The sequence below is a fragment of the Dipodomys spectabilis genome, unplaced genomic scaffold (genome assembly GCF_019054845.1).
Source record: "Dipodomys spectabilis isolate Male_0828 unplaced genomic scaffold, ASM1905484v1 ptg000096l, whole genome shotgun sequence".
Lineage (NCBI taxonomy): Eukaryota > Metazoa > Chordata > Mammalia > Rodentia > Heteromyidae > Dipodomys > Dipodomys spectabilis.
In genome coordinates this window covers 15683072-15702255 of record NW_024870773.1, presented here as the reverse complement: position 1 = coordinate 15702255, position 19184 = coordinate 15683072, and positions in this window count along the sequence as shown.

Genomic DNA, 19184 nt, shown 5'->3' with positions numbered 1-19184 from the left:
GCCGGCTGTAGATTGAAACATTTACTGCATGGAAATAATAATCTCGAAGCCAAAATCAACTCCCCGTGTGTTTTGGGTCTGGCTAGGCCCCTGTTCTTTCTCCATTCGGTAATCTAATTTTACTGTTCATTCCAATCAGTGCATTCAAGACTGTAGTTCAGGAAACTGAAAATGTCTCTTTTATTGTTCTCTTTAATTAATAAAAAAATAAACAAGATATCATTCTATGTTTCCAAGCTATTTGGCCAAGTTAGGAGAAGGCAGAACAAATAAAGTGAAAACTTCAGGAACATTCCAGAGTAATACAAGTAGTAAGCAATTCTCTTCACACCATGCTTGAAAACTCAAGTCTTAGAGAGGCACCAGTGCCGCACACCTGTAATTCCAGCTACTTAGGAGGCTGAGACCTGAGGATCACATTGCCAGTGTGGGCAGAAAAGTTCTGTGAGACTTGTATCTCCAATTACACAGCAAAAAGCTAGAAGTAGCACTGTGGCTCAAGTGTTAGAGTACCAGCCTTGAGGAAAAAACTGAAAGACAGTGCCCAGGCCCTGAGTTCAAGCTCCACTACCTGCACGAAGTAGACAGACAGACAGATAGATGGAAGTCAGTGGTAGTGTTGCAGAAGTAATGGAGGACTTAACGTTGTGGAAATTTCTTATTTATTAGACACTTTTCTCTTTAAGTTCAGAATAGAGATGGAACAATTGATCTGAAAACTGAACAAAACAAGGAGACTTCTGCTTAAGTTCGGCACAAAGAAAGATTATAAATCTGGACTGGAATCTGGCCTTTTACTGGTACTTTACCACTTGAGTCCATCTCCAGTCTAACATCTTGCTGGTTATTTTGGGGACAGAATCTCATGGGCTCATTTTCTGGGGCTGGCTTTCAACTGCGATCCTCTGGATCTCAGCTTTCTGAGTAGCTAGGATTATAGGTGTGAGCCACTGCTCACTTAGTAGAATCTGGCAATTTTCCTGTTTAGTCTGAGTGCTAAAGTGATTTCAAATAGTCACTGAACGTATCAGTAGGATACGGAATTCTCTTCTCAGGTTCAAAACCAGGGGTTGGTGGCTAGGGAATAATAATAATGATGATGGTGAAGTACAGGTTTCCTGTGGTTGGGTATGGCAGAGTTAGGAATTCATTAATAATGACATCCTTCTTGCTCTGTGTGTGTGTGTGTGTGTGTGTGTGTGTGTTGGTCATAGGGCTTGAACTGGCCTGGGTGCTGTTCCTTAGCTCGTCTGCTCAAAGCTATCGCTCTACCACTTGATCCATAGCACCACTTCCCCTTCTTTTTTTTTTTTTGGGTCCGGTCGTGGGGCCTGAACTCTGGGCCTGGGCACTGTCCCTCAGCTCCTCAGCTCAAGGCTAATGCTCTACCACTTGAGCCACAGCGCCACTTCCGGCTTTTTTCTTTTTGCTTATGTGGTGCTGAGGAATCGAACCCAGGGCGTCAGGCATGCAAGGCAAGCGCTCTACCACTGAGCCACCTTCCCAGCCCCACCACTTCCCCTTCTTTTTTTTTTTTTTTTGTCGGTCGTGGGGCTTGAACTCTGGGCCTGGGCGCTGTCCCTCAGCTCTTCAGCTCAAGGCGAGCGCTCTACCACTTGAGCTACAGCGCCACTTCCGGTTTTCTGGTGGTTTATTGGAGATAGGAGTCTCACAGTCTCTCCTGCCCGGGCTGGCTTTGAACCGCGATCCTCAGATCTCAGCCTCCTGAGTAGCTAGGACCCCTTCTTGTTTTTTAACAATGTTTGTGATACATCTTCCATAGGTCAATACTGGTGCAAACCAGTTGTGACTGACATCTTTATCCTTTGTTTAAAACAACCTTTTTCAGTTTCACACATGAGCAGCAGCATCAGAATCATCTTTTAGACAGCAAGTGAGCAACACACAGAGACACAGACACAGACACAGACAGACAGACAGACAGACAGACACACACGCACAGGCACATGCACACAGAGTTCTGCTTTTTAGGTAGGCACCAGCCTATGAGGCCAACAGGGTGATATGCTCTTCTCTTGTTTCTTTCCCTTATCTCTCCCTCTCCTCTCTCTGTCCTCCCTTCCCCTTTCCCTCCCTGCCTTCCTCCCTCTCTCCCTCTCCCTTTCTCCACATCAGATGATTGCTTATGGTGGCAACTTATTCTCAAGGAGGAAGGACCTCATTCTGCTGGTCTCCCCTCCATCCCCCACCGCTCCCCCAGCTACCTCCATCGCCCTGGCTTGGGCTGTTTTCAGTGCATCGTCTCTGGTCTCTTAAACTCTATTTTTCCATGGCGCCACCAGAGAGAGGTATTTATGGCTACACGTCTCTCTTGTTTAAGATCCTTCGACAGGTCTTATACTTCTGGGCTTCAGTGGTGTTTGACAAGTCTCTATCTTAGCCATCTATCACTTGGAACTCCACCGTTTATGGTTCTACCTCCCCGCACCCCCCCCCCCATCCCATTCTTCACTAGGATGGAGGCTTTGCCTCAAAAGGTTTTTTTGGAGGGGTGGGGGTTCATCTCAGCTCCTAGCAAAATGCCTGACCTGGCCTGTTCTTGTCTAAGTAATCAATCACAGCTGAGGAACTATTGATGGATGTTTGGTTTTCCCCCATCCTCACCAAGCCTCTGATGGGACAATAGAAGGCAGGCAAGGGTTGGAATCCCTGCTTTATCCAAAGCACTTGTTACACTGTCCACTGCAAAATGGCCCAGAGCTACTGCCGCTTTCAGCGTAGGTCTGTGTGTTTTAAACATTGACTATTACAGTTCAATGTTTAACCTACCTACCTTCCTTCCTTCTTTTCCTCCCTCCCTTCTTCCTTCCTTCCTTCCTTCCTCCCTTCCTTCCTTCCTTCCTTCCTTCCTTTCTCTCTTTCTCTTTTTCTTTCTCTCTTTATAATGTGTACACAGTCAGAGGATTGTCCAAACAGGGTCAACTTAAAGTTGATTTTAAAATGGCAAGGAAAATGCCTTGTTTTAATTTACTTCATTTTTGCTTAAGTTTTCTATTTCTTCATTTAAAATATTCCCCACCACTCCCTTCCAAACAGAAAGAAATGGTCTACAGCCATCACAGTGAACAACCTTGCACAACTGGCTCATTTGCCAGAGGTTAAAAGTTTATCTGGGCCATCACTAGGACATCTGACCAAAACTTGTTAGGAAAAACAATTCTTACTTAGCCAGCATTCTGTCACTTGAACCATACCTCCAGTCCCTAGCAAAACAATTCTTTTTTTTTTTTTGTCAGTTGTGGGCCTTGAACTCTGGGCCTGAGCATGTCCCTGAGTTCTTCAGATCAAGGCTAGTGCTCTACCACTTGAGCCACAGCACCACTTCCAGTTTTCTGGTAATTAATTGGCGATAAGTGTCTCATGGACTTTCCTGCTTGGGCTGGCTTTGAACCTCGTTCCTCAGATCTCAGCCTCCTGCGTAGCTAGAATTACAGATGTGAGCCACTGGTGCCTGGCACAGAACAATTCTTATAATAGGAAGTGGCCTAGATAAACTAGCTTCTAGAAAGAGGGTGGCTGCCCTTAAAATGGAAGTGCTTATGCCAAGCAATCACTTTGATAGAAAAGATTCTAAGTCTTATGACATATGTGGTTTGTGAATTCATAAACATACACGCGCATGCATGGACACACACAGACACACCCAGATACACACAGACACACAGACACACACACACACACACACACACACACACACATCTTAGTTATCTCTGGATAACTAAGACCCAAGGCATATTTACTAAAGTCAACGTGGGCAGGTAGTATAGGCCCTGTGTCAGAAATCAGTGTGGCTGTGAATCAGGTATCTGCTATTTGCCCTAATTGTCTACAAAAGCCATAATACAGTGAACCCCTCAGAATAGTTTGTCTGAACTTTCAGTGCAAACCTTTCCTGGCCACCTCTTGTTGGCAGCTGATAACTTAAGCAGAAAAAAGTATGTAAGAATTGAACAAGGTAATTTCTCTGTTTGATCCAGACCTGGAAACAGTGCCTGGATCCCTTTGAGTTTGGAAGACAAAGTAAAAGTGAATTGCTTTCTCTAAATAATTCCAGTTTTAAAATAAGCTCTCCAGAAGCCTCCCCCCGCAAAAAAAATGTCATGGAATGCTGATATTTGCAAGAACTATGAGGAAACTTGGATATTTTAGATTTGGCTAAGTATGATTATTTTATATGAAGATGTAAATTTTGAAAGTGTTGTTGGCGATTGGAATCTTTCTTTATTTAGACTCTGTTGCATTATTTTAAAAAGCTGTTGGAAGGGGAAAGGGAGTTCAGACTTTCTAGAAAGAGGCTGAGGCCTGGAAGAACCCACTCTGTCAAAAGCATGTGGTAAAATCAGTGGAAAAAAAGATTTTGAAGCCAGGTGCTGGTGGCTCATGCCTATAATCCTAGTTACTCAGCAGGGTGAGATCTGAGGATCCCAGTTCGAAGCCAGCCCGGGCAGGAAAGCGCATGAGACTCTTATCTCCAATAAACTACTCAGAAAAAGCCAGAAGTGGTGCTGTGGCTCAACTGGTAGAATGCTATCCTTGCTCAGAAGACGCTCAGGGACAGCAGCGTTACCAGCACATGGCCTCATACTGTGTGATTTTTTTTTTTTTGGTGTCAGTCTTGGGCTTGAACTCAGCATCTGAGTGCTGTCCCTGAGCTTTTGTGCTCAAGGCTAGCATTCTATCACTTGAGCCACAGATCCATTTCTGGCTTTTTGCTGGTTAACTGGAGATAAGAGTCTCATAGACTTTTCTGTCCAGGTTGGCTCTGAACTATGATCTTCAGATCTCAGCCTCCTGGGTGGTTAGGATTACAGGCGTGAACCACTGACACCCAGCCTCACAGGGAATCTTCTTGAAGAAACATCCTTGATTTGGTTTCTTTGATTGGCATTCTTTTTTTCCTGGAAGCATTTCTTTCATTGCAGTATTTACATGAAGATAATGCCTTGCTGGATTTTTTTTTTCTTCCATTTTTCCATTTTGTAGGAAAAGTTCAGAAGGGGAAAAATAAAGACAGTTTGAAAAGCACACCCCTCTTCTTTTAGGACCTTCTAACTGAATGTTCTTCTTTTGGCCCCAGTCCAGCTGGCCAGGCCCCTCTTACCCTGCTCTGCTTTCTGTGATTTTGTTTGGGATGAAGGAATGAGGAGACAGTTGACAGCTGAATTTGAAGTCAGCTACGGGGCAAAGCAGGGGAGAGGGTCCCCCCCCCCCCCCGCCCTCCTCCACCGGAAGGGAGGCCTTGCTGCAGGCCAGCCCCACACAGCTTTCTCTTAGTCCTCATGGACAGCAGAATGCCTTCCCTTCGGGGCTTGGACTTATCTATGTCCTCGCCACATCTCCCTGCTTATCTTTAGACAAACTCCCTGCTGTTATCTGGACAGAACTCCAAAGAGAAGCCTTCACTGGCCTACCCTGCACTGTGGAAGGACTTAGCTCACTTGAAAGACGGAGGGAAATCAGTACAGTGTTTAGTCAGGTCCATGTGACAGGCAGGACATGTCCAGTCAGACCCGTAAGCCTGAATAAGCCAGCCAGGATTCAGAGAACACAGCACGAGGGAGCAAGCCAAACATTAAAAAAAAAAAAAGATAGAACTTGCGGGAGTTGGGATGGGAGGAAAAGAGGTGAGAAAGAAGAAAGTGCTTCCACAGCCCACCAATGGTGATTCCAATGATCCTCCAATGACTTAATTCATTGAACAGATATTCCCTGAATGGTTCCCCATGGTTCCCCCCACCCCCATAGTGTTCTGGAATTAGTGGCATAACAGTGAAACACCAAAGCCCACTTTCCTTCCTTCCTTCCTTCTTTCCTTCCTTCCTTCCTTCCTTCTTTCCTTCCTTCCTTCTTCTTTCCTTCCTCCCTCTCTTCCTCCCTTCCTCCTTTCCTTCCTTCTTCCCTTCCTCCCTTTCTCTTTTCTCTTCTTTCTTTTTCTCTTTCCCTCTTTCTTTCTTTCTTTCTTTCTTTCTTTCTTTCTTTCTTTCTTTCTTTCTTTCTTTCTTTCTTTCTTTCTTTCTTTCTCTCTCTCTCTCTCTCTCTCTCTCTCTCTTTTCCTCTTTCTTTCTTTCTCTCCCTCTTTCTTTCTTTCTTTTTTGAAGGGGGGGCTGGCTTTGTGCTCTTGCTTGGTTTATATGCTCAAGGCTGCCACACTTCCAGCTTTTTGCTGGGAAATTGGGTGGCTTTGAAACTTGATCCTCAGCTCTAAGCCTCCTGAGTAGTTGCTATGACAGACGTGAGCCACCAGCACTTGGCTATGGGATTTTTGTTATATTTTGTATACTATATATTATGTCACAGTAAGAGAGACAATAACTTAGTAGGCAAAGAGACTGGGAAATCTCAGCTAGTGACTCGTTCTATGAAGCAAAATAAAGTGGAGTCAGGGAAATGGAAGTGTGTGTGTGTGTGTGTGTGTGTGTGTGTGTGTGTGTGTGTATGTGTGTGTGTGCATGCACACATGCATGTGCATGTACATGTGCGTGCATGTTAGATAAACAGCTTCTTGAATGGTGACACTTGAACTGCAATGAAGGGGTGAATGAGTGATGGGAATAATGCCGGGAGCATTTTTTCCTCTTCTTCCAGCTCAGCCTGTGTGACTCTGTCTTGTCTTCAGAGTGTTAGGCTTCAGTGTTTCAAAGCACGCATCAGAAGGTAACATCTTTTACTGTCTCCAAATGGGGAGAGCAGAGCTAGGGCTGGGTCCGGGCTGGGGGGCCGGGGCTGAGATGGAGGTGTGGAGAAATGGGTGGCAGGGCCTCTGATCCCCATGGAGCCAAGCTGGGCTGGGACAAGGGGCAGAATGGGCTCTGGCGCAGGGTTTGAATCCAGGACTGCTCTTTAGCAGCTTAATGCCCTAGAAGGTTCTTTAACATCTCAGGGCTTTAGTTTGCTTTTTTTTTTTTTTAAAAAATTAATTTTGAGAATGTCATAAATGAAAGTTTCTGTGTCCTTGTTAAAATTAACTGAGTTACTACATATGTCTGGTTCTTAGCCAGTGCCTGGCACAAAGTAAAGTCTGCATGTATTGGCTGTCATAAATACTTTCTCCGCTCTTCTCATATTCCAACACCTAGTCCTCAGTAGGTTGGACATAGACCTCTTATAATAGATCTGTTTTCCTAGGAAGAAGCCAGCATGTTTGGGCCTGCCCCAGCCAGCTGCACTCTGTTGGCTTTTGTGCTTCAGTCTGGTGCTGTGCTTGAGCCACACCTCCACACCTTCCATTCAGGGGCTGGTTCATGGCAGATCAGAGCCTTGCAGACTTTTTTTCTACTCTGGCTGACTTCAAAGTGGGATCCTCAGATCTCAGCTTCTTGAATGGCTAGGGTAAACAGGCATGAGCCACCAGTGCCCAACATGGCTATTTCATTTAGGATCTCGTTTTGGAGGTAGCCAGAAAGTCTATGAAAACAACTTTAGCTTCTTCCCCCGTCCCCCCTCAGAAGCCCCCCGATCACTGGGCCTTTGTAGCATGGCCCATCTTCAGTGCAGACGCCAGGCTTCACAACCCTCACAATCTGTGGCACACATGGGGAAAATAAAAAAGCCCTCTGCACCCCAGACACTGAGCAATGACGGGCTGTGCACTGGCTTGCAAAAACCACCCTTCCACAGTGAGAGCCAGTGATTGATTTCTCCAGCTCTGGAGATGAACTACGGATGGGGCATTAAGTTAAATAGAAAACAGTGCCAGGCGTAGCTGTGACACGTCCCACAATGAAAGGGAAGGCAGATCTATGTAGGAACGTGGGCCTCACCTCAACGCTCTGCCAGGCCTAGCCTTGTGTCCTGGGTCAAAGTTTACAGAGATAAAGGGGATTGAACAGGAAAACACAAACCAGAATCCACCCGGGTTTTCCAAGGACTGAATCCCATGTGAGTTTGGTTTAACAGTCTGCTCCTGTTTGCCAGATTGATTGACTTCATATTATTATCAAGGCGGAAGTGGTTGTATATATCTGGATGGGCCCCGGGATGAAAACACATTTGCTGAGAATCCTGTCATGAGCCAGGGAGATGGGCCGATCCAGCCAATGGCGACCTGCTTGTGATTGTTTTGGGCAAACATCTGGCACTAAGACAACAGGGAATTCGGCTGTGGTCAGAGGACTTTCAAGTACTTTCCTTTAACAGTTTTTAACAATAATATTATTATTATTATTTGGGCTTGAACACAGGGCTGGGGTGTTGTCCCTGAGTTTTTTTTTCCTCAACTAGCTCTCTGCCCCTTGAGCCACAGCTCCACTTCTGACTTGTTGGTGATTAAGGAGATATCCATCTTGTCATATTGAAACTCATTACGTTGTGCAATTAACATATGCTAATACAGTTTAATCTACTATTTTTGGTTATTTAAAATTACCACAGGACTACCCATTGCAAAAAAAAAAAGGACAATATCTTTTCTTGAGCAAAAGGAGTAAACATTTTAAAAATAAGATATGATTGTGGATTATCATACAGGTTTTAGGCTAAGAGAATCAATTGTGGCTTTAAATCCTAGGTTATTATTCACATATATTTCTTTAAAGCTAGAAAGGCTTTAAACTGTGATCCTCAGATCTCAGCCTCCTGAGTAGCTAGGATTACAGATGTGCAGTCATCTTAATTAATGAGAAGAAAACTGTTTTGAAGATGGCAAAACACAAGAAAGTATAATCTAGATCCTTGATGATTATGCAGTCCCCAAACTAGCTCTCAACTGCCTTTCTAGCTTTTTAAAAAATTGTATGAGAATAACCTGGGATTTAAAGCCACAATTGACCTTCTTAATCTAAAACTTCTATGATAACTCACAATCATATCTTATTTATAAAATGTTTACTCCTTTTGCTCAAGAAAAGACATTGTCTTTTTTTTTTGGTCATGGGGCTTGAACCTGGGCCTGGGTGCTGTCCCTTAGCTCTTCTGCTAGTGTTCTACCACTTGAGCCACAGTGTCACTTCCCATTTTCCAGTGGTATATTGGAGATAATAGTCTCACAGACTTTCCTGCCTGGGCTGGCTTTGAACAGCAATCCTCAGATCTCAGCCTCCTGAGTAGCTAGGATTACAGACGTGAGCCATGGGTGCCTGGCTTGTGGTTTTGTGGTAATTTTAAACAAAAAATAGTAGATAAAATGTATTAGCATATATTAATTGCACAAAGTAGTGAGTTTCATTATGACATCATGGATATAATGTGCTTCAATCATATTTATCCTCTCTTACTATTTTATTTCTTTATTCTCTTCTATACTACTAACAGTTCCTCTTTGCTCCCAAAGTCTTCCCTCCCTTTACATTCCACATATGAGAGAAAGCATGCAGTTTTTGTTTCTGTGAACCTGGCTCATGTCACAACATGACAATCTCCAGTTCCATCCGTTTTCCTCCAAATGACACAATTTCATTCTTTTTGGCTGAATAAAACATCGTTGTGTTTATAGATAACATTTTCTTTTTCTCTCTCTTTTTTGTTTTGCATTGGGAATTAAACTCAGGGCCTTGTGATTGTTAGGCCTTGTGATTGATTGGCCTAATCATGTCTCAGAATTCTTTTCATGTTATTTTTCAGATAGAGTCTTGCACTTATAGCCCTTGATTCTCCTACCTCTGCCTGCTGAGTATCTAGGATTATATGTGTGTACCGCTTTGGCTACTAAAGACCACATTTTGTTTATTCATCTCTTCATGGGAATTCTATCTCTATGCAGACTTTGAGTTCATCAGGTCTTTGAGTTATACTTACAGTAAATCTTTGATTTACTCAGGAGAGGTAAAGCAACTTCATATGGTAGTTTTATACTTACGTTTTGAGGCATTTTGAGGAACCTTTATACTGATTTCCATAGTGGACTAATTTACACATTCACCAGCAGTGTATAAGGGTTTCTTTCCCCCACATCCTGCCACCTTTTGTGTTGTTTGTTTTCTTGATGACTGCTGTTCTGACTGGAGTGAGATGGAATCTCAATCTAGATGTGATTTGCATTTCCCTGCTGACTCAGGATCTTAAGTGTTTTTCATGTTCATATTGATCATTGTGCTGTTGAGAACTGCTTGTTCATTTATCCATTTATTGATTGGGTTTTATTTTTTCTTTTAGAAATCAGCTTTCTTTGATTCCTTTATCTATTCTGTATATAATCCCCTGTCAGATGAATAGCTAGCAGAGATTTTTTTTCCCCCATTCTCTGGGCTGTCTCTTTATTCTAGTAATTGTTTGCTCTGCAGCTTTTTTTTTTAATTGAAAGATAATAGAGAATGATTTATTAACAAAACAAAGTACACCCCAAGGGATGAGGTGGGCAAGATTTAATTTGATGTAATCCCATTTATCAGTTCTTGCTATCATTTCCTGAGCTGTTGGAATTCTATTCAGAAAGTAGGTGCATATGTCTGTATCTTGAAATGCTTCCCCTATGTTTTTCTCTATTAATGGACATAGTAGATATTGAAATGAGCTTATCATATGACTTCAGTGTTCAGGCAGCCAGCCACCACTTGTAAGGATGATGAGCTAGATGACCTCATGGAATCATCTTCTGATGTTTGACAAGTCCATGTTCTAGATGGGACTGACTTGGAATTAGTGGATATGACAAAACGAAAACAGCACATGCAAAGATCCTGTGGCTTTCTACTAGCAACTACATTCATTGGTTGGAAGGGTCATTCTAGGAGGAAAATATAGTTTGTTAAGCAAAAATATACAAATTCCTTTCAAGTTTCTTAAGTTTCAATTTCAGATCTCAGCTTTCTAGAGAATTGGCAAGTAAGGAAGATCGTCACTTGTTGGAAGAAAGTTCATCCGAAATTTCAGCTTTATGCGGATCGTTAGGAAAGTGACTAACACCTCCTTAGTGTTCGTGTGTGCAGATCGGTGCCGGGGATGCTGCATGTGTCCCGTTGTGTGCAGATCGGTGCCGGGGATGCTGCATGTGTCCCGTTGTGTGCAGATCGGTGCCGGGGATGCTGCATGTGTCCCGTTGTGTGCAGATCGGTGCCGGGGATGCTGCATGTGTCCCGCTGTGTGCAGATCGGTGCCGGGGATGCTGCATGTGTCCCGTTGTGCAGTCTTCACAGCACGCAGTGTGTGGCTCTGCTCCTGCTCACTTTACAGAAGGGGAAACCTTGGGAAGTGGATGATTGGCAAAATCACAGCTTGATCTCTAGACTCCCAAGTCTCAACTGGACCCTATACCTCCTATTTACATAAATGCTTTAAACCAATGCACCTTTTGTGACAGTCCTACTCTCTTAACCCTCTTCCCCACCCCCCAATCAGATAATATTACACTACATTCAACTAGGGTTAAAAATTGCCTTGGGCAGAAGTAAGGAAGTTAGGCATTGGTCACTCATGCCTGGGATCTTAGCTATGAGGGAGGCTGAGACTCAATGTGAGAGGATTGGGGTTGCGGGCAGCCTGGGCAGAAAAAATTCACGAGATCCCTCTCTCAATCTGTAGCTGGGTATAATGACATGTACCTGTCACCCCAAACTACATCTGAAGTTGAGACTGGGAAGAAAGCCAGCTGAGCTTGGACAGAAAAGTCTGTGAGACTCCAACTTCATGGAGGAGAGCTGGGTGTGATGGCATGCGTGCAATCTCAGCGACCATGGGAAGTATGGAATAGGCTGACTGCAGCTCAGGGGTGTGCTGAGTGAGAAGGGAGACCCCACCCTAAAAATAACCTGTGAGAAATAAGTCTAGAGACATGGTATTGTACCAGCCTGACAAGTGCAAGGCCCTGAGTTCAAACCCCAGTACTGACAAAAAGAAAGAGGAAGAATTGGAAAAATACTCAAAGGTGAATGATCATATCACTACGGTCAGCGTATAGAAATATCTTACTTTGTTTTATTTTGTTTCTGACATTGAGCAATGATATGAAACAGAAATAGATTTGGAATGCATCAGCATCTTAATAGAAATAAATGAAAGCATAATGTAGCCATGAAGCTAATTCACAAATTGTCTTTTTTTCCTATGTTCTTATTGAACAGTTTTAGATTCTCAGTTAAAATAAGAGTTTACAGCCAGATGTGGTAGTGCATGATTGTAATCCCAGAGGCCAGCTTAGGCAAAGTTAGTGAGACCTTAGATAAAAAATAAAATCAAAAGGGCTGGGGGTATGGCTCAAGAAAGAGAGCACTTGCCTATTAACTGTGAGGCCCTGAGCTCAAAGCCCCCAATACTAGATGAAAAAAGAACATTCAAAGACTATACTAAATTTAGATGTTCTTTATTGTCAAAATATTGTCCCTTTTCAATTATCTTTTTGGCAAAATAGCACCTGAAGCAACACCAATGGATAAATTGAATGTACAAGCTGCAGAACTTTATGATTGCTTAAATGACATCTTAAGGTAAAAGAGTGAGACTGGTTTGCCAAAGGGGCCCTGAAAACACAGTTCTGAAAATATCTGAAGCATGAGAGTACTATTGAAATAATTACAGTTTTCTGATATCAACTGAATAACCAGAGGATTTATTCTCCTTTTCTGTACTTCTCTAGGACTTTAAGAATAAATCCACCATTCATTTGATGAAGCCCATTAGAAGATTTTAGTTTGGAAAATTACTGGTCTTCTAATTAATTTGCCTATGTTCCAGGAAATAGAGATTTGAAATCTAGAGACAATGAGTTAAGACAGAAATCTGAAGAGGTATGCAGGGGGCCGATGGCTCATGCCTGTAATCCTAGCTACACAGGAGGCTGAGATCTGAAGATTGCCGTTAACATCCAGCCTGGGAAGGCAAGTTCGTGAGACTCTTATCTCTAATTATTAATCACAGAAAAAGCCAGAAGTGGCGCTGTAGCTCAAGTGGTAGAGCACTATCCTTAAGCAAAAGTGTTGCTCAGTGACAGCTCCCAGGCCTAGAGTTCAAGCCCCAGGATTTGGGGGGGAAAAGTCTGAAGATGTAACAGATGCTAAGTTTCTAAAGAACAATTGTATGAAATGGTAGTTATTCTGATTCTGAATGTATGACAAGTGTTATGGCTGTGTTTATATCTAACTACAATAGAGGACTGGAGGCACAGTTCAGTGGTAGAGCACATTATTATTATTATTTTTGTTGGTCGTGGGGCTTGGACTCTGGGCCTGCACTCTGTCCCTTAGCTCTTCAGCTCAAGGCTAGTGCTCTACCATTTGAGCCACAATGCCACTTCTGATTTTCTGGTGGTTTATTGGAGATAAGAGTCTCATGGACTTTCCTGCCTAGGCTGGCTTTGAACCTCCATCCTCAGATTTTAACCTCCTGAGTGGCTAGGATTACAGGCATGAGCTACCAGCACCCGGCTAGAGTGCATTCTTAGTATGCACAAAACCCTGGGTTCTGTCCCCGCACCTTGCTCCAAAGTCATATCCAAGACCAAAGGGACAGCTGAAAGAGAATGGTCTCTCCTAAGAGTGATTTTCTTTGCTCACAGCCATCCATAAGCTGATCTGTTGATAAGCACGCTATAAATTGTAACATTAACATTCCATTCTCTGATTTTTAGGGGGAAGGCAACGTACAATAAATGCACAGATCACAAGTTTTCAAGCAGGAGAGAAATGCCACGTAGTCTTCTTTTCCCCCTGAGCTCCATGCTGTGCAGACACCATGACAGTGATTACTCCAACCCTTTCTGCAGTCTGCAAATAGCTCCCCGTAAGAGTAACAAACTGTGCAAACCCTTTCCAAGCCTGAGCAGTGTCCCTTTCAGGCCATTCATCACTGTCACTAGGACTGGAGGAGCGTTAGCTTGGTGGTGACACTTCCTGAGCTGGCTTTGCACTATCAGCAGGATTTAAGCCTCATTATTTTCCTACTAAAGGAATCATCAAGTTTCCTAAGATTCCTCTCTTCCCACAGGAGAAGGAAGGGGACACCTCCACTCTATCCTGGGCAGTGCTTTGTTTTTCTCCTTTGTGAGTGATCTCTGCTCCTCCCTAACTCCCGCCCCCCGCCCCCCAACTGATGGGTTTCTGGATTTATTGGTTCAATTAAGACCGTCTACATGACAACAGCTAGTGGATTTGGTCTAGACTGAGGAAAAAAATACCCACCCCCTGCAAACCAGTGGGAAATTTATTGGTCCAATTGTGGATCCATTGAGATCTGTAGGCTACCAATCTGTATGAAGCATTTGTTATAATTAATATAGACACAGACCCATGAGGGCCGAAAGTACACATTTCTCAAGTTGCTTATGAAAATCCTTGTGTAACATGGAATATTGGGGTGAGAGGCATGGCTCAAGTAGTAGTGTGCCAGCCAATGAGTGAAAGCAAGCATCAGAAAGTGAGTTTGAATCCCAATCTTGGACAATTAAAAAAAAAAAAAAAAAACGAAACAAGACATACAATGGAATTTTAAAAAATTCCACCCAGAAGCCTCTTTCAAGAACAAAAGCTATGGCTGTTCAAATTGGAAGATTCACTGGCTCCTGAATTATCAGCCATACCTGGAAGTATATATAACATTTTGATGCATATGTTCGAGCTCTGAAGAAAGTGAATCAATGATGTCAACATTTTAGGCAGTCTGTTAGAGTAGGGCTATCTTTTCAACTCCAATTCATTGTGTGTGTTTAATATAGGAACACTGTGAGCCTCTTCCATGCACACATAATAGCTAGAAGGTTGATGTCTTTTATACCTGGAGGACAATATCTGTTGATCAGACAGTTGAGAGGACCAAGATATCATAAATGGAATTTTGATGAGTTAGATATTTGAAGCAGTTGCTATTTGTTTTTTTAATGTATTGAACCCAAGGCCTTGAGTAAGTTAAACATGCATTCTACCACTGAATTTATCCCCTAGCCCCTACTTATTGTTGCTTTTTGTTTGTTTATTATTTTAAAATGAGGGTTAATAATTTCAATCTCCCCACCCAACCTCTCTTGAGGAACCCAAACTAAAGTAATTCAAGAAGAAATAGACACATTTCACGAGAAGTTAGCTGTGTGTCAGATCTGGGGCTTGAACTCAGGGCCTGGGCACTGTGCCTGAGCTTTTATGCTCACAGTTAGTGCTCTATCACTTGAGCTACAGCTCTACTTCCGGAATTTTTTTGGAGATGAGAGTCCCACGGGTTTTCCTGCCTGGGCTGGCTTCAAACTGTGATGCACAGATCTCAGCCTGAGTAGCTGGGATTACAGGTGTGACCACTGGTGCCCAGCTAAAAGATTACACTTTAATAATGTCTCTCTCAGAGGTGTATGTGTGTGTGTGTGTGTGTGTGTGTGTGTGTGTGTGTGTGTGTGATTCCCTAATGGAGGATCAATTTTGAATGGATACGGATTATATTTATTGATTTTTTTGTGTATGAATTCTCTCTCTCTCTCTTTCTCTCTGTCTCCCTGAAGAAGCTCAGAGCAAAGATATATATACTTTGCTTAGATGTAGATAACAGTTTTTTTCTGATGTCCCTTTGTCTGCAATGAGATTGCTCTACCAGCTTATAAAAGTAAGACACGTGTAACTTAGAAAACCTTGGGGTCAGGTCCTTTCAGAGGTTGTGTGAGTCCTGAAAATAAATAAACACAACAGGAGATCTGGAATCTCTGTGGCTTCGAGAAATACTGCTTTGGAATAATTTCTCTCTCTCTCTCTCTCTCTTTCTTTTTTTTGTCGGTCATGGGGCTTGAACTCTGGGCTGGGGCACTATCCCTGCGCTCTTCAGCTCAAGGCAAGTGCTCTACTGCTTGAGCCACAGCGCCACTTCCGGTTTTCTAGTGGTTTATTAGAGACAAGAGTCTCATGGACTTTCCTGCCTGGGCTGGCTTTGAACCGAGATCCTCAGATCTCAGCCTCCTGAGTAGCTAGGATTACAAGTGTGAGCCACCAGCACCTGGCTACTTTATTTCTTCTTGTTTGGAGAGGTAGGTGAGGAAATCCTGTAGAGTTAAGTTTCTGATTCTTGCTTATCAAAGAGGGTTAAGAGAGAAATCTCTGAGCTGTAGATTCATGTCCAGTGTTTAGTAATTTTCCAACAGGCAAGACTAGGCTGGTGATAAATTGCAGTGTAGCTGGGTTTCCTTCCCTCTCTAGGAAGCCAGCCTCATTCACTCATGATTAGGAGTGAGAAAGGGAAACATCTCTCAATCTTTACTGTCCCCATCCTCCAGGTCACACTATCTGCAGGAATAAGAGACTCCAAGGGAAGATGGATGTTTTCTCTTGTGTGGGAGCGGCCTCTCTTTGATCTCAACCCTTGACTTCATGCAGCCAGCCACATCCTGGAAGGAAGAAGCAGGACAGAGTTAGGGCAGATCATATTTATTTTAGAGGAAGCTGAAAAGGCAGGAGAATCTTCAGCAGATGAGCAAGTACGTCATAGAACAGAACAGTGCAGAAACTTGGAAGAAGGATGGCCAAAAAATAAAAATTAAAAAAAAAGACACTCTTGAAAGGCTTGAGAAATCCCAAGATCATTCACAGGGACCAGAAACATTATTGAGGAAGATGTGCATCCATAGGGAGATTTAGTGACAGTCAGAGGAGGGGGGCGGAGCTGGAAATCAAAGGATTTTCTCTCCTCACTGGCAGAGTTTCCCAGTTTCCAACTCCTCACTCATTCTGGAAACCAGATTCTCATGGGATTCCTTATAGTGCCAACACCAACACACAGCACGAAGCAGGGATGGGCTGTAGATAGGGTTTTCTCCCTCACAGCTGGCTTATATCTTGTTTAGAGAACATGGCCTTTGATGAATCAACAGAAAAGTCTCTTTCTGCCTGTCTCCTGGACTGAAGACTAGCCCTGGAGCCTCATTTTCAAAAATTGGAACTGGAGTCACGTATAGGTACAAAGGACCCAGCTCTGATCCTCTGCACAATCTGAGCCATCTGTTGACTGGAAGATGGGGCTGCCTTCTCTTGTGGACATTCTGCTTTAGGATCAGGTTGTTAAGTCTGTTTTCTCTATGACATAGTAAACTACAGATACAAGATTCTAGTTGAGGAAGTCTTTTTGTTTATTTTTTTTGTTTAGGTAAACAAAGTTTACTTGAAAGTAAAAGGAAAGCCTTGAAAGAAGGAAGATTCTTCACCCAGAGATGGGGCCTTGAAGAGCAGTCCAATGGAATCCTCTCAGAGGGTAGTTTTTATAGAATGGGGCTCCTCCCACCTCTCTTCCCCTGGGCTTTGCATTGATGGCTTGATGGTTTGCACAAGCACTGCCCTGGCTCTTTTCATTGGTTCAGTGGGCTCGCAGGGCATTATGGGAAGAAGACACATTTGAACAGGAGCCTGAGGCACTGTGGGAACAAGACATGCCAGGATGGAACCCGTAGAGGGACATATTTCCCATCATGGAAGGTTGTTTGTAGTCATTATACACCGCCACTAAACCCGCATGTTGAATTTACTGTCATTTTGAATTTTGAGACTCTCAATGATCTTTGGAAGTGTACACTGCTCTCCTCTCTCATCTAATGTGGTTGGAGGGTCCACTTGTGTTGCAAATATGGCCAAATGGGTTGCCTTTCAGAGCTTGCACATCCAGAATCCTCAAGAAGACGAGAACACGTGAGCTTAGAATAAGCTGGAATGAAGTTGAAATTCTTCAATTGTGAGTGTGTGTGTGTGTGTGTGTGTGTGTGTGTGTGTGTGCGCACACTATTGCTGGGGTTTGAACTCAGGGCCTAGGCGCTGTCTCTGAGCTTTTTTGCTTAAGGCTAGTGCTCTACCACTTGAGCCATAACTTCACTTCTGGCATTTTGGTGATTTATTAGAGATAAGAATGTGAAGGACTTTCCTGCTCAGGCTGGACTTGTACTCTCTCATTCCTGATTTTTTAGAAGCAATTGAAAGACTCAGAAGGCAGGTGAATGTCTAGAAAATAATCTTTTGTGATTGGGAAGAAGGTGGCTTGTGTCTGCAGCCAAATGGGTTTGGTAAAAAAAAGAGTTCACTCAAAACAACATTGAGATTCCACCTCACCCCAGCTAGAACGGCTAAAATCAAGAACTCTAACAACAACAGATGCTGGAGGGGATGTGGCCATTAGGGAACCCTACTGCATTGTTGGTGGGATTGTAAACTTGGTCAACCACTTTGGAAAGCAGTATGGAGGTTCCTCTAAAGTCTCCACATAGAGCTCCCCTATGACCCAGCAATCCCACTTTTGGGCATTTACTCAACTGATCACAAACAAGACCATACTAAAGCTAACTAGCACAACTATGCAGCATTATTTACCATAGCTAATATATGGAACCAACCCAGATGCCCCTCAGTAGATGAATGGATCAAGAAAATGTGGTATATATACACAATGGAATTCTATGCCTCCATCAGAAAGAATGACATTGCCCATTTGTTAGGAAATGGAAAGACTTGGAAAAAATTCTATTAAGTGAAGTAAGCCAGACCTAAAGAAATATAGGTCCCATGGTTTCCCTTATTTGCAATAACTAGTATATGTCTGAGACAAGCAGAAAAGATAAAAAGCTATGACCAGATAGATGATGCTAAGCGAAATGAGTCCCAAGATAGTGGGTTTTTTTTCTGTCTTGCTATTGTTTCTAACTTATTTATAATGTACCATGTAATTTTTTTGTTTCTTTGTATGTTCCTCCCCCATGGTATAACCCCTGTTTTCACTGTATTTGATGTCGGTGCCCTGCATCTTGTATATACACGTCTATAATTTGGAGAGGGGAAGGGAAAAAAACAAAATGCCTAAATACGGATACAGGTTGACCCATTGTAACAATGAGATGCACAAAACACTATGTTGAAAAACGAACTTTACAATTTAGGGGGGCGGAGGGGAGTGTGGAGATGGGAGAGAAGGGATGGTAGGGGAAAAGCAAAGGAGAAGGCTACAATGCTTGATAGGAAATGTACTAATTACCTTGCTCATGTAACTGTAACCCCTCTGTACAGTATTTTTACAATAAAAACGTATGTAAAAAAGATTTCACCCGTAAATGTACTTTTATCAGAGCCCCTGCTACAGTATACTAACTATAGACCACCCACAAGGTAGGCTATTGTCTTTTTGCACAGAGTAGAGTAGAACACACATCTCCGGAGAAGAAAAGGAAGGGTATGGGATGAAACCTTAAGTCCTTCATTCCAAATTCACTGGTCAGCAACTTCATTTAGTGGGGAAATAAATGAGGGATAGAGAGAAAAGAAAAGAGAGAGAATCCCCATTTGATAGCTGTGCAG